This window comes from Phyllobates terribilis, unplaced genomic scaffold (assembly GCF_046119375.1).
Source record: "Phyllobates terribilis strain yellow unplaced genomic scaffold, ASM4611937v1 Scaffold_12__6_contigs__length_324123572, whole genome shotgun sequence".
In the NCBI taxonomy this organism is placed as follows: domain Eukaryota; kingdom Metazoa; phylum Chordata; class Amphibia; order Anura; family Dendrobatidae; genus Phyllobates; species Phyllobates terribilis.
Window position 1 is genome coordinate 76,100,826 of NW_027362772.1, and position 9,586 is coordinate 76,110,411.

The 9,586-nt window shown below is 41.7% G+C and overlaps 1 protein-coding gene across 3 annotated transcripts in view; it reads left to right on the forward strand.

The window, feature by feature from the left end:
• The window catches only part of SYT3 (synaptotagmin 3), a 288,139-nt gene extending 283,244 nt beyond the window's left edge, over positions 1 to 4,895 (forward strand). For all 3 annotated transcript variants that reach the window (XM_073655996.1, XM_073655997.1, XM_073655998.1), the window contains one exon: positions 3,105 to 4,895. The gene's annotated coding sequence lies outside the window, so the exon portion shown is untranslated. The remainder of the gene's footprint in view (positions 1 to 3,104) is intronic.
• Positions 4,896 to 9,586: the final 4,691 nt, after the last annotated feature.

Genomic DNA, 9,586 nt, shown 5'->3' on the forward strand with positions numbered 1-9,586 from the left:
CTGTGGAGAGCTAAACCAACTCTGCTGCACTAACAACAGCTCCAGAGGACCTGCTCCGCAGCGGCGGCTCCATATAGACGCATACTACAGGTGGCGTCACAAACTGTATATAAGAACTTTAATTCCCCTGTAAATATCTCCTTTTTACTGGGTCACGGACCGGGTCACCGCCACTGTGACATCTCCCCTAGCAACAACCGGCCCGGTACCGAGTACCCCACGGCCCAGGGGGCGTGTCAATTGCACTAAATTTCAGTCTGCAATCTTCATGTATTCATTCATTCTAATTCCTCCTGTAATGCCATTTGTAGTCTGATCCAGGTTTCAGATTGGGAGTATCTCTCTCAGTAAAATAGGCTGGATGTGATGTCTGTGTGTATCCAGGCTGTTTGTCTTTACTTGCCGTTATGTATCAGCACAGCTCCAGTACTGTAGTTATTTCCTCTTTATGCACTTTCTTCCTTGCCTATGGCCTGTTTTTTTCTGCCCTCCCTGAGATATTTCCCCCCCTGTCCACTGGAAATCTGTGTACAGCCTTCTTCCCCTTCCTCCTGCTATCTTTAACACTGAAAGAAGGGAGGGATGGAGCACAGAGACCTGTCAGGAGCAGGAGCTCTGGGGATTTGTAACAGTTCTGCAAAAGCACTCAGCTAAAGGACTTACTCTGTAGCAGCAAAATGGTAGAAAATCTTGTAAAGAAGACTCTCTGAAAAACTGCTTAACTTTGCATTTATGAAGCAAAGAAAAAATAAAAATATAGTTGCAAAGGAGGAATTTTAATAAAGGAGGATTATATTGGAAAGTGCAATGCTGCAGTTTTTTCTGCTATTAGATTGCAGAAAATTAATTTTGCATGTATAACGTGTTCGTCAGTCTACAAGGGTTTCTACAACTCCGGAAACAAACAATCTTGTATTTACATTGCAGAGTTTACAAGCGATATTTTACGTGCATAGTAGGGGCTTATTCTATATCAGAGGTCCCCAACCTTTCTGACCTTGAGAGCCACATTCAGGTATGAAAGAGGGTCGCGAGCAAAATTCAGCTCTGAGAGAAGGGCCGCGAGCCACATTCAGCTCCTGCCCCACTCAGAATAGTGACAACCAAAGCCCCCATTACCGGTATAATGACAGCCAAAGCTTTTCCACTGAAATCACACCAAGGCAGTATGGCCAAGCTCCAGGGTTTGGGGACCCCTGGTGTTAAGGGGATGATTGCAAACAACTTTATTAAATAATGGAAAGCAACCGAACCCGGGGTCCGCGATGCAGCCTAGAGGACTGCGGCCGAACACCTTCCGGGTAAGAAGGTAAAACAACCAACTAATGTATAAATCCCTCCAGTGTTACTTCACACCGGGACGGGAAAAGGGATTCGCACCATCTCCGTTAACTGCACGAGAGATGACTCACGCCTCCGTGTACGTGCTCCCAGCCAGTGTGCGACCGGACTGCGGAGTAACTCTCCACGTGACTAACAGGCGGTACCAGGGATATGGAGCCCGCAATCTGCTCGGGGTGTATAGCGACCCCCTCGACCGAGCCAGACTGTCAAACGGAAACTACCTGCCTCCCTCCAGCTAAGACTGCCTATTCCCAGCTAAACCTGCCTGTCCGAAGCTAGGCCTGCCTAAGCGACCTGTGCTAAACAGCCGAGCGAACTCTGTCATCAGCAGGTCACGGAGAGAGCAGCTAGAGAGCATGTGGAGCCCAAACAGACAAACGTCCACACAGGAACACAACCTTAGCTCAATGATCAGAGCGCGCCGCCATGCTTGTGGGCGGCCTATTTAAAGACTAAGCCCTGCCCACTGTCGCATTATTGGTCGCACTACTGATGACGTCACCTGCGGCCAATCAGGCGGTGCCAGGTCACCGGATCAGCTGACACCAAAGCACCAATCACGGTCCGCCATGTCACGGGCATGCTCAGTGCAGTGCATCCTGGACTTAGGCTGTAGCAGCCCTTGTTCCCCTCCGCAACCTATGCTTAACACTACTAGGAACAAGGACATAAGAGACAGCCTGTACTTCTCGTGCACTGGCTAGGCGTTGGGACCGATGGCGATGCTAAGCAGCATCTGTCCCAGCTGGACTAGAATGGGAGACCACAGATGATTCTGACCCAATTTCTGGTCCAGCAACTGCTGGTGCCTAACACCTGGTCTATATATTCATTTATTTAATGGCCTTTGGCTCACTCTCAAGTCATGGCGACTTGATGGATGAACACTTTGTAGGAAAAGCAATCTTGTGCAAGTCTAGATAGGTCCATCAGGGTCTTCTCTGCCGTTATCTTGATAGTATCAGGTTGATGGTTTTCATTTTTGCCTTGTTCTTTCTATTTTTCCAACCATAATGTCTTTTTCTAGTGATCGCTCTCTTTGTATGATGTGTCAAAAGAAGGCAAGTCATAGCCTGGTGATTAGTGATGAGCGAGCATGCTCGTTACTCGAGATTTACGAGCATGCTCGGGTGTTTCCTAAGTATCTTCAACGTGCTTGTTTTAGTAGCGCTGTGTGCATGATTTGCGACTGTTTGACAGCTTTAATACATGTGAGAATGCCTGTTTCTTAGGCATTCCTCACATGTATTAAAGCTGTGAAACAGTCTCAAATCATGAGCACTGAGTGACGAAAACGTAACACTTGAGCTTGCTCGCCGAAAGGGTTAACAGAACATACTCGCTCATCACTACTGGTGATCTTTTTTTTTGAGTGACATATCTGGATTGATTTCTTCCAAAACTGATTTATTTGTTCTTCTAGACATGTCCAATAGTCTTCTATATAAAAATCCAGAAAAATAGCAACACTGCCTAAATAAGTGCAAATCTTCCCCAAGGAAACTGGTCTTCTACATACATAAAATTTTGTGGTAGGTGAGGCTTAAGGCAGTTGTCTTACAGCCGGAAATAAGTTTTGTCTCAGATGTAGGAATAGGACCAAATTGATAGCACAAACATTGTCTTATAAATGCATAAATATCATAATTGGTTGAAGTAATGCTATAGTGCACCACAAATTTGGGTTAATAAGCACTTTGTCCATTGATTCAAAACTTTTTAAATTGTGTAATTCTTACCGATGTTGTATTCCTTTCCAGGTATTTGAGCTGCGGGCCTTGCTCTGTTTCCTCTTCATGTCACCTTTTTATTGAGGAGGGCATCCATGAATGACAGAAAAGAAGACAAGGCTGTAAACAAATGTAGATTTATTTAAAGCCATAGAGTAATCATGTACATTTTGGATGAAACCTAAACCGAGCCATGGTGAACTCTTACAGGCCTTTCCACCATGGATTGGGTTAACGGATGTTGCCTGACTTGTCACTCCTCATTTCAAACTCCAGCAATGCACTAAACAGAGCATGGGTGATAAAGAAGAGACGAACAGTACAGCACTAAATCTTTACGATGAAGTAACATTATGTCCGAGTGATCTGCATGTAAAGGAAAAGCCTCTCCTCTCAGCGTCATTTTGCTCCCTGGGTTGGAGGACATAGTGCTTGACTGCCAAAGCAATGCCGCTATGGTCTTTCGAGTCATTTCATAGCTCGGTGACAAACGCTTGTCTCTTTTTTTTTTTTTGAGTGTCTCTCACGAGAACGCCACTGATCACGTAGAAAAAGTTGATGAAAAGTAAAAAAAAAAAACACACAAAAGAAGCTTCATGACGATTGTTGTGTACCACACGTTTAATTTACCATTGTGAGATCGGTTGTTTTGGTAAAACAGTTGTTGGACCATGGACACCAAGAGAACTTTGTAGACTCTTGCCATGAGATGTAAGCACTTTTCTGTCGACTGTCTTTCTATTGATTTATGTAATAATGTAAATTCTGTGTGTGTGAGGCTGATAACAATGCCAAATTGAGTGGTATTTGATGGTTTTTCCATCCGTGTAAGTTTACCATTGGTATTATGGTGAGCGAGACTTCAGAATATGGTCAGTTGTCCTATGTTTGACGATGATCGCGATTGTCCAAAGGGTTCGTCTTCCAGCCCTGTCATGGATCCAAGGGTTCTGATGATTGTTGTCCAGTGCACGATTACGGTTTGTATAGAAGATGTGGTATTACTGACCTATAGATTTGATCAAAAATAACTTATTCTTTTACTAAAATGAATGCCAGCTAAATGCCACTAGATCTTCTCCTAAACATTGTGGCCTACTAATCAACATTGTGCCTAATGGCTTTGAAGATAAATGTATTATTGAGATTTTTTTTTTTTGAAGAAACAGATATTATTCTAACTATACTACTAAAATATGAAGAGATATATATTCCCAAACATATATCTATATGTATTCTTAAAATGATGAAGAGTACACATGGTCATTCAAGAACCACGAGAAACAAAATTAGATACGGTAAATCCATCCATCCATGTGTGTAATGGTGACCAATGTATATTAATTCTGCACCTGACTCTGTTCTTGTTTCAATACATCTTCAGTCCTACAAAGTATATTTCTTGATAATGTCTTAACGTTGCCATTGCTTATCGGAGGATGTGCAATATCCACCTGTCGATTAAAATCATCTTGATGTCTTCATTATTTCTAACATCTTGACCACTTGACCAGATGTTTAGATTTCGAGTGACCTTTACCCATCGATCTACTTCAAAATGGTTATTTTTTCCTGTCCCTTTATGTATTCGAAAAGTATTTAAAGTGAATATCCAACTTTTTGGGGGTCTTTTTTTTACCAAAATAGTTGAGAGTTCCGAATTCTTTTTAAGAATGTGACGATAAAAAGGTGGAAATTCACTTTAAAGATTGAGGAGATAAAACCTAAGTATTAATTATAAAAGGGAGGAATTTGAAGGGTCACGTGTACATGTCATATCATCTTGATACGAGCAAAAAAAAAAAAATGTGAAATTTTAAATTTCATGATGAGATTCTTTGTATGAGGTTTAGTCCTATAGAAGTGTGCTTTCCGTTTGCAAAGGGGGTACAAAAGAGCTTGACTTCTACAATGTGTTCCTCTTGAGAGACCTTTCTTTCAATGTCAGTACTTTTTCTCCAAATTTCTCTACATAAATTGGATTCAATAAGGATTGCATGGATTTCATAGCATGCTCTAAAAAAATTAAAAAAAAATCAATTGCAAGAGGAACAGAACTGCTACTTAGGGGGTGGGGTTACCCAATTTATTTTAATTAATAAGAGGGGTAAAAATTTGCAAAATAGAAGAAAATAAAGCTGACTCATACAAAATTGAACCATGAAAAATCTAAACCAAATGCACGTGTGTACTTTGTTGGAAAAAAAAAACAAAACAAAAAACATTTGTCTGTTTATAGTGTGTGAGAAAATGTTCATTTCTGAGCAGTCATTGACTGTAAAGCCATACCAAACAATATAAAAATACAAAAAAAGGAATAAAATGAAGATGTGAAATACAGTGTATCGTGTTTATTGTATGTCAGATGTCCAGTTCATTGGGTTTGCATGGTACTCTAAATTTCAGCTTACAGGGGTGGTCAGAAACACAAATTAATTTTCATCCTAAATGCCTCTCTATTTAATGCCATAATCAAATCTATTTTCTAATATGCTTTAATTAAAAATTCCCTACCATCCCATTATTTTTTCATTTTTTTTTGCTACTTCCTATGTGATGACTCTTTTTTTGAGAATCCAAGTGCATGCTGAGATACTCAAATGAAGTGTCATCAGGGGGCAGAAGCTGCGGTCACTTCTGCAGCCTCTGCCCCCTCCCTGAAATGAAGCATCATCATTGACGCCCTTTTTAGGGGCTGGGCAACTCCCTGTTCTACTGTACATGCATCGGTTGTCAATTCTGATGGTTGCTCAGTAGATTCTTGTCATTGTGCAATATGCATAGTGACAGTTCGCTTCCTCTCCGGCTCTGATCAGAAGTGACAAGCTGGCAGGAGAGTGCACTGTCAGTGCACGTTGTAAGAATAGCCAGCGTGCAAAGACCAGTGCTGCCTCTGCAAGTGACGTCACTTGCAGGGGTGATGCTGGTGTCTGCACGCTGGGTATTCTTATAATGCACACTGACAGTGGGCTCTCCTGACAGCTCGTAACCTTTAAAGGAAACCCGTCAGTTGATTCTTGCTGCCCAAACTGCAAACAGAATGAATCAGAGCCTGGCTGTACAATTGTAGCCTGGCTGTACAATTGTAGCCACGCTGGATATTCTTATAATGCGCACTGACAGTGCGCTCTGCTGCCAGCTTGTAACCTTTAAAGGAAACCAGTCAGTTGATACTTGCTGCCCAAACTGCGAGCAGAATGAATCAGAGCCTGTCTATACAATTGTAGCCAGGTACAATTGTATCCAGGTACACTCTAGTGTTTCAGAAAAAAATATACTTAAAAGAGCTGTTCGGGAACCATTGGCAGAGATTGGTCCAGCGCCGCCCTCTGCCAGCTTCTCCCAGCACTGCTAGTTGATTGACAGGTCTCTCCTATGGGTGTACTTAGCCAGTAATCTGTAAATCACCTAGAGCTATGCTTGGAGAAGCCAACTGGGGGCAGAGCCAGTCTGGTTTGGTCTCTGCCAAAGACTGGTCTAGTCTCCGGCTATAGTTCCCGGACGGCTCTTCTAACTATATTTTCACTGACTTGCTTTTTACAAGTAGTTCCTGTATTTTGTATTTTTAGATTAAACTGTTCAAGTTCAGCCAAGTAGGCCTTGAGTAGACATTTCTGTTTGTCCCATATTTCGAATTATTTGGCCACTTAAGGACATAAAAATTCTTGTTTTGCCATCAGGTTTGATCTTTGATACATCTCTCACATAAAATTCTCCTGGGGTCTGCAGCAGGTTTTCCTACAGGATTTGTTTTTTATTTTACCTTGTACCTACATAAGCCTTCCATTAAAAAGAATGATAATGCTTCCATAATGGGACTACCAGTTTTGGTGGTTGTGCAATGTTTGGCTGGAAAACTAAGCATTGACTACAAGGTTTCATTGTCTTCTTCTGAATCATCTGGGTAAATTATCAACTTGAAGCTGATGTAGAAAAATCTGAAGATATAAGCAGTAAGCAGCTTTATACATGGTAAGTAGACATGAGGCACAATTGTCCGGTCTTTGACGCATCTTTTGATCCTCCACCGTTAGCGCTGGATTCTCCAGACCTCTCAAGCTGCACTAGACTTCTGACTTTCATGAGGCCCAGAAAATTCTGCACACACGCTCGGGAGGTCACAGCGTTATGATATCACAATGTGAGCTGTTACATTCATATGTGCATGTGCAGAACCCTTCTGGCCCCATGAAAGCCAAAAGTCCTCCTGTCACAGCTTGAGATGCCCGAACATTACAGCGCGAGCAGAAGGGGATCAGAAGATGCTGCGAGGACTGGACAAGTGGCGTTAAGTAGTGGAGGGGCCAGAGAGTCGAGCAGTAAAATGAGTATAAGGGTTTTTTTTTTTTTTTTTTACTTTATTATTATTATTATTTATTATTATATCGCCATTTATTACATGGCGCTTTACATGTGAAAAAGGGATATACATAGCGAAAACAATTACAGTAATCTTGAACACAATGTGACAGCAACTGGTACAGGAGGAGTGAGGACCCTGCCCGTGAGGGCTCTGCCCGTGAGGGCTCACAGTCTACAGAGGATGGGTGAGGATACAGTAGGTGAGGGAAGAGCTGGTTGTGGAGCGGTATGGTGGAGCGGTGGTTACTGCAGGTTGTAGGCTTGTCGGAAGAGGTGGGTCTTCAGCTTTCTTTGAAGGTTTCCACGGTAGGAGAGTCTGATGTGTTGGGGTAGAGAGTTCCAGAGTAGGGGGGATGCACGGGAGAAATCTTGTATGCGATTGTGGGAAGAGGAGATAAGAGGGGAGTAGAGAAGGAGATCTTGTGAGGATCGGAGGTTGCGTGCAGGTATGTACCGGGAGACTATTGATTTACGATTCCAAAAAATGCTTCATCTGTGCAACAGTAAATAGCCAAAAATTAGCAATTTGGCAGTTGCTGATTTTTGTTTAATTCAATTCCACTCGAATTTATTTGCTCATCTTATAATTATTAAGTTATTAAGTGTGGAATTACAGTAGATTTAGTAAACATTTTACATTTAGGTACTTTTTTATTTTATTTGTAACATTTTTCAAGTTCAGTCAAGTAGGCCGTAAGAAAACATTTCTGTTTGTTTCATATTTTATGAGTTACTTAGCCATTCAAGGACATTAGAAGTAATGTTTTTTGCCTTCATGCTTGGAGTTGGGAAAATACATCTGTCTGGTAGAGTTCTCTTGCAGTCTGCAGGAGGTTTTCCTGTAGAATTCTGTTTTATTTTACTGCCCTTATTACTCTAATGTTTTTCCCTTTATATCACCCTTATTTTTTGCCTTTCTGGTTGGAAAATACATCTCTCGGGTTTCGTTCTCTTGCAGTCTGCAGCAGGTTTTCCTTTAATATTTTGCTTTGTTTTGCTGTGCTTAGGCTATGTTCACACACGTTGGGTTTTTCAGCGCGTTTTGCTGCAGATTTTTATGCAAATTTTCAGCTGCGTTTTGCAGTACCAGCAAAGTGTATGAGAATTCTCTGTTCACACATCTTGTTTTTTTATGCTGCGTATTTTGTGACTTGGTTGAGTTTTTGGAAAATACAGCGTGTCACTTCTTTTAGCGTTTTTGCAGCAGAAAACGCACCTACCTTTTTGCTTGATATTTGCAGCGTTTTTTCACCCAAAGGAAGTAATGGTTGTTCAAAAAAGCGCAGCAAAAACGCACCAAAACCTGCGTTTTTAACGCAGCTGGTTTCCTGCCAGAGAAAAGTTAGCAGATTTGCAGCAGAAAAAAACACGTGTGTGAACATAGCCTTATATTATCCTCATGTTTTGCTGTTATCATACCCTTATTTCTTGACCTTCTGTTTGGAAAATACATGTATATGTATGATATATTGTCTGCCTCTGGAAAATATCAAAAAGTCCAGGAATTGACAAAATGAAAACTTGTCCGCGCAGTTTAATGTCACAAGCAACGCTGTACTTTATGTTTCCGACAAGGGAGCGGTGACAGGTGAGATGACATTTGACTGCAGGCTGCAAATTATAACTTTATGTTACTCACTAAATTACAGTAAAGTAAGCACACAAACCTCCAGCAAACATTACAGGATGCCTTGGGGTAAATGTTGCAAAGCAAACAGCATTATAAACCGCATTGCTTATATTTATTTAAGAAGCAAAACGCTAAGAAGAGTTTAAAGAGAGTCCAGAAGAGAATCACAAGATAGCGGAGGAGGAAACTCGGAGCAGACATGATGTTCTTCAAGCAATGGTCCTTGTTCCCCTATTATCTATACTTTTTATGTCTTTTATGAGTTCACTTTGTGTCACGCACGGTGTAGGAAAGACTTAGTGCAACCCAAAGGGAAGGGAGCCCAGACACTAGGGGAAGGGAGTGGAGACCTCCTAGGCTGATCTGATATCACCCTGTCTCCCCTAACATCCCTGTATTGGTTCCTCATTAATCGCCGCACAGGAACCTAAACTCTGTATTTCCCTAGAGCTTGGCCCTGGATAAGGAAGAGGGGGATGAGCACTAGTCACACAAGGCTGCACAGCATTTGGCATTATGA